Source organism: Equus quagga, chromosome 3, assembly GCF_021613505.1.
Source record: "Equus quagga isolate Etosha38 chromosome 3, UCLA_HA_Equagga_1.0, whole genome shotgun sequence".
NCBI lineage: Eukaryota > Metazoa > Chordata > Mammalia > Perissodactyla > Equidae > Equus > Equus quagga.
The window spans coordinates 71,529,142-71,535,141 of record NC_060269.1 but is presented as its reverse complement, the minus strand read 5'-3'; positions in this window follow the sequence as shown (position 1 = coordinate 71,535,141).

Sequence of the window (6,000 nt, the reverse complement as noted above, 5' to 3'; positions counted from 1 at the left end):
ATTGAGAACAGGCTTCTTATTCCCTTATCGGCCAGACATGGGCCTCTGGCTGTCCCTCGAGAGGGCTGTGTCCTAAGGTTAGGTGGTTCCCTATGCTGTGGGCATGTCCTGTGAGGGAAAGAGCTGTGAGCTGTCCTCAGCCAATGTTCCCAGGAGCAGTGCGGTGGATGCATTGGCCTTGAGCATGACCCTGGGCTGAGTCTCAATGTTTCCATGGCACTTCTTATTCACCATCATCTTCCTTCCCAACCCACTTAATAATCTCACAAACTGAGAAGTCCTTGGGATGACATACGTAGAGCTTCTGCCTTTCCCTATGATTGGATGAGAGAACTCATTGGTGAAGACCAGAATCTCTCTCTCCCGAATCCAGACCCCTTACCAAGGGGCTTTGGTAGATCTCCAGAAGTGTTCCAACCTTAGCTGCAAATGCTGAAGTTGTTCCTAAAACAGTGGCCCCAGATTTGCTCTAGTCTGGTGGTTGTAGTTAGAGAGAGTTCAATTCCCTAAGGAGAGTCAGAGTGGTCTCCAAGTTCTTGTGGTCACTGGGACAGGCAGTGTAGACATCAAAACCTGAGGGCAGGTTGGGGAGTCAAGAGGGGTTCTCCTTGGTCTCCTCAATGGTGAAGGAAAGGCCAGTACATCTTGGTACCTCTTCCAGAGCCACCAAAACCGAGGGGGCAGCAGTCGGGTGAATGGTCCAATCATGTCGTTCAGGGACAAATCCTAAGGCGAGCCAAGGGAAAGGCAGTGTTTGAGAATCAGGTTTCCCATTCAGAGATCCTCCCATCTTGGCAATTGGAGGTGGTATGAATATGGTTCCCAGGGCTCTGGAATACTCTGGCATGAATCCCTCACTGTGAAGAGCCAGATCACCAAGAGAGCCTTGCAGGGCACTGTGAGTGGGGTGAGGTGGCAGTTAGCTGGATGGTATGGCTGTCAAGGGGACAGATTTTTTGTTAGCTCTTGTAAATGGAAGATACATCAATGAATGGACCATGTGGCAAGATATTCTTGAGGTACGTGAGTGAGGAGTACAATCCCATGTCTTACACCACTGTGGAAAGACTGAGTTCACTGCTAATGTGATCTTGTTTTCACTTACACTGGAAGACGAGATGCAAGCACCCATCCCCACCTTACACCTGCAACAGTTTAAACAGAATCCGGCTTTCCAGTTCATCAAACATTTTGAGGATTTCTCTCTGACACTATATGCACCTGAGGCATTTCAAGAGATTCACATTATTATTTTCTCTTCCCTTTAGTTAGCTCTTAGGAAGCCAGTTTTGGTAACTCATACTTTCCTTCAAAAATAAACCTGTCATCCAGATTTTACAGCTGCTTTACTCATGGACTTCAGCAAACAATTTCCAAATTGGAAACCCAGAGATAGGATAAATTGTCCCTCCTCTGCCACAGCTGTACCCATGTGACTTACTGAATGTTGCTACCTGCCGGGTCGGCTCTCAGGAGCATCCCAGTCCTGGAGGAGACACTCTTGGGACACCCGTGCCTTCATCCTGGCCCTGGACTAGCCCTGGGACCTGCCACGACTCTTTCTCCCTAGAGGGGCAGCACAGGCTTCCCCACCTTCCTCTGGCAAGTCTCTTTCCTGGGTGGCTGTGCTGCATCAGCAAGGGCCTGGGCTGCCGGGAACCAGGATTTATCCTCAGCTTCTGGCTGTCCTGAGACGGCCTCCCTGGCAGAGTCCAGCCTGCCGAGTGTCTGAGTGACACTTGCAGCCATCAGGAAGGAGGGGATAACTCAGAAGTGACAAGCGATTCATCTGGTCCTTGCTTACATGGTGTTTCCTGGGGATGAGTCTCAAAAGGCCGGGTGGTCACCCTTTAGCTGTTGGCTCTCAGGCGGGTTCTCTGGTTGAGCCAGACCAGTGTCTGTTGGACACCCACATGGGGAGCATTTCCGGATTATACTTGGTGAGGCTGTGTCCATGCGCATCCACAGAACATTAGTTTGGTGGTATTGCCCGCAGGACCCCCAACTCACACCTTTCTTAGGCCTCATATTTCCAACTTCCCAACAGGAAAGGTTCACACCTCAATGACAGAATCACAGCACAAGACTGTGGAAAAGACCCCAGTCACCCGAGGGGCTACATGTTTCATGGGCTCGGGCTCAGCTACCACTCTAGGAAAAGCCAGTCAAATTACACCAGAGTGTGTAAACTGTTGATTGTCCAAGACCATGGACCTGAGAACCACACAAGCCCAGAGGTAACCCTGGGCAGCAAGGAATACCGTGGGGTCATTCCTGGTCAGGATGATGGTCTGTTATCCTGGAAAACCAGAGCTCACCTGGGATCCATCTGGTACAGCCTGGAAGGAGTGGCCACGATGGACCTGACAGAAAGGCTAGGGACATCTAGGGAATTTCTGCCCTAAGAAGGAATTGCATGCGGAAGTGCAGGGATACTGAAAATCCTAGTTCACAGGGAGAACCAGGTTCATGGAGGGAGACCCGGCTGTGGCGCTAAAAGCTGCCTCCCCAATCTTTCCCCTTGGAGAGAAAATAAGCAGGAAATGGGAATCAGAATCACGGACCAGAATCCCAGGAGGACCAAGCCCAGGTCAAAGGTGAACAGGGAGACCCCAGAGGGGCCCAGAGAGGGAGAATCCTGCCTGCCCTTAGTCCATTTGCACAGGACCTTCCTCTAGCCTCGCCCTCTCCACGTGCACATTTTGAGGTTTCAGAGTATTTTCCCTACTTACAGTGGATGCAATTCCAGGGACTGAATCAGAAAACAAGTTCCTCATTTGGGCAAGAGGAACTGGGAAAATGTTTCCTCATCGTCCAAGTGCAGAAAGGCAGCCACAGTCCTGGGCAGGAATTGTGCTAGGCACAGGCCAGGGCCAGCTTTTTTGTGGTTGAGGAAGGTTAGGTCTGAGCTAACATCTGCAGCCAATCCTCCTATTTTTGCTGAGGAAGACTGACCCTGAGCTAACATCAGTGCCCATCTTCCTCTACTTGATATGCAGGACACCAGCCACAGAGTGGCTGGACAAGGGATGCGTAGGTCCGCACTAGGGATCTGTACCAGCGAACCTCAGGCCGTAGAAGGGGACCATGGGAACTGAACCTCTGCACCACTGGGCTGGCCCTAAGCAAGTGCTACTTTTAAAGTCAGCCCCGTTTCCGTGGCTGTTGTTCTGCCAGAGAAAGTCCCTCCAACGTCTCAGCCCCGGGAGATCGGAGGGGCTGCTTCTGCTCCAGGACCAGGTGAACCACACTGCAATGATCCTGTCCTCTGAGTGAGGGGGACACGGGACTGTCCTTCAGCAGCCAGGGATGGCGCTGGCACTTCTCCCTTCACCACATACCCTGAGCTGAGGACTCTGCCAGGTTTCTGAATTCAAGGAGGAATGTGAGATTCTGGATCTCATTTCCATGAGCACAGAGAGCGAAAGAACCACATGTCCACTCCCAGGCTGAGAAAAAAACAGAAATTTAATAGAATACCCAAACTTAGCATTTATCATTGACAACAAAAACATGGCCCCTCCAAAGAGGGAAAATTGGCGCTGGGGAAAATGTGTGAGGGAGATGGTGGGATCGTCCAATCCCTTGTGGCCTTCAGGCACCCCCAGGAAATGGATCACAAAGTTTTCATTCATATCAGCATCTGAGAGATGGCCCCGTGCACCTGAGTGTCCGCGCTGTGTCCGTGCTGTGAGTCAGCTGGTCTAAGGAGCATCATCTGCCACCACCGCTGGGCTCTTTTTTGGGGGCCTGGTGTCTGGATAGAGAGAGGAATTTCCTATGGGGCCTCCCCCAGAATCACAGCATACTCTCCCCCCTCCCTGCACCCACTGTACCCTGTGCCCCAGACCCGGTGCTGAGTGCTCAGTCAGCCAACAGCACCCCATGTCCCTGACACAGGGGCTGATATTTAGTGTCACCCACTTCACAGAGGAACAAACCAGTCCCAGAAATGCGAGGGGAATCACCCGTGACAGGACTGCTCAGCGGTGGAGCTGGGGCCCCAGCACCACAGCTGTCCGACTCCCCTGGCCCAGACTTGGCCTGAATCTGTACTGAGCCCCTGAATTCAGCCACTGCCAGTCCAGACACTCACTCAGCCTTGGGTAGGAAGATGAGCGCCTCTTCTTGTCTTTTAAGAAGAGTCGAATCTTTCTGGACCACTGGTATCAGGGCTCCAGCTGACAGGACAGGCAGTAGCTACAGGACAGAGTGGAGCTGTGGGCTCCCAGGAGCCACAGCACAGCTGTGCCTCCCAGAGCCTCCCAGCAGCTGGAGTCCCAAGGGTCATCATGCAGCCAGATCTGAGGCTGAACATGGAGCCACGGCCATGGACACTGGAGCTGGTGTGCAGGGAGAGTCTGCCCTGCCCTCACCCAACTCCTGCCCCGCCTCATCTCGCCTCCTCACTCAGGGGCTCCACGGCCTGGAACCAGGCCCCAAAGTTCTCATCGGGCTGCACGGTGTACAGATTTGCAGCCTTCTGGACCAGCTTGATGTCCTTGATGAATTTGATTTCCTGGGACAGAGGAAGGACAGGATGGAGACATGGCCTGGGTGGGGGACCCTGCAGGGCTCTTGGAGGGGGTGAGGAGGGGGACAAGGAGCCTCTGTGGGGCCTTTGCCAACTTGGGAACCCTCCTTCCCTGCAATTCCAGTCAGGACGTGCCTGTTCTCACAGTTGTCCCGAAATAGATCCTCTACCAGGAAGCGGTCCTTGATGCCAGCCCTCCCCAACCTGCCAACACCATAGGATCCCCAGCTCTGTATATTGAACTCTGCAAATAAATGCCCAAACCCAGGGATTGGGCTAGAGGGCTTCTTATGAAAGGGGGGCTCTCTGATTCCCACACACCCACTCTCATCACAGTGAGGCCGCAGCTTCTTACCTCATTCTGACAGCTGAGCACATTCCCCTGGAAGGCAGACAGCCAAAGTCCATCAGAAACAGCCCCCTTAGCCCAGAACTAGCCCCCATCCCACCTCTTCCAGTGTTGCACTGCTGCCAGTGGGCAGGCCCTTCCAGAGACCAGACTTGGACCTGGGCCAGGCTCTGGGCTCCAGACCTGGGGGCAGAGGAGCTGAGACCTTGTAATCTAACCCTCTCTGATGACACATGGGGAGACTGAGGCCTCAGGCAGGAAGGGACAGCCAAGGCTCTGATGTGCTTCCTGACTTGGAGGGGCCCGACTTCTCTTCCCTCATGGGCAGGGCCAGAGGGAGAGGCTGAGTCCAGCTCAGACACCACCTCCTGTGGCCACACAGCCAGGCAGCTCTGAGCCTCAGCCGCCCAGGGAGCCTGGATGGTGGCCTAGGCAGAGCCTCCCATCACTCATTGCTGAGATGGGCCTGATGCCCTGGCTTCCACAGGAGGCTGGGAGGCTCTGCAGAGAGGACCTTTCCAAGTGTGAGAGCTCAGGGCTCAGGCAGGACTCTCTCCTCCCAAATCTTCAGGAGCCTGATCCCACGGCCCCACCTCCATGCTCACTCACCTCCACATAATAATCCGTCTCATCATGCAGCAGCTCCAGATAACTGAAGATCATCTCGAGGGAGGGGATGACACCCTGCTCCATCAAGGTGGGGATGGTGGTGAGTTCCAGCACTCAGGTGCCCCCATGAACCCTCCCGTGAAACACCTCACCCCAGCCACCTGCCCACCCCAGGCTCCCACATACAGTGGGCTAGGACCCTCAGGAGCTCCCACCACACACAATTCCCTCCTCCCCTCCCCTCCAGGAACACCAAACTCCCCCAGTCACATCCCAGGGCTGGCTGTGGGCCAATCCCAGGGGGTGTGGCCGATGCCCCTCCCCACCCCAAAACCATCCTGCTCCCAGCCCTTCCAGGCCTCATCCTGCTCACTGCCAATGCAGGCACTTCAGGCTCGGCAGCCACAGCAGATGCGATGAAGGAGGAAGGCCCCTCTCCTGGGGGTGGCCTCCAGCTGGGAAGGGGAGCCCCTCTCCTCTGATTCATGGGCACCTCCCCCACAGGCAC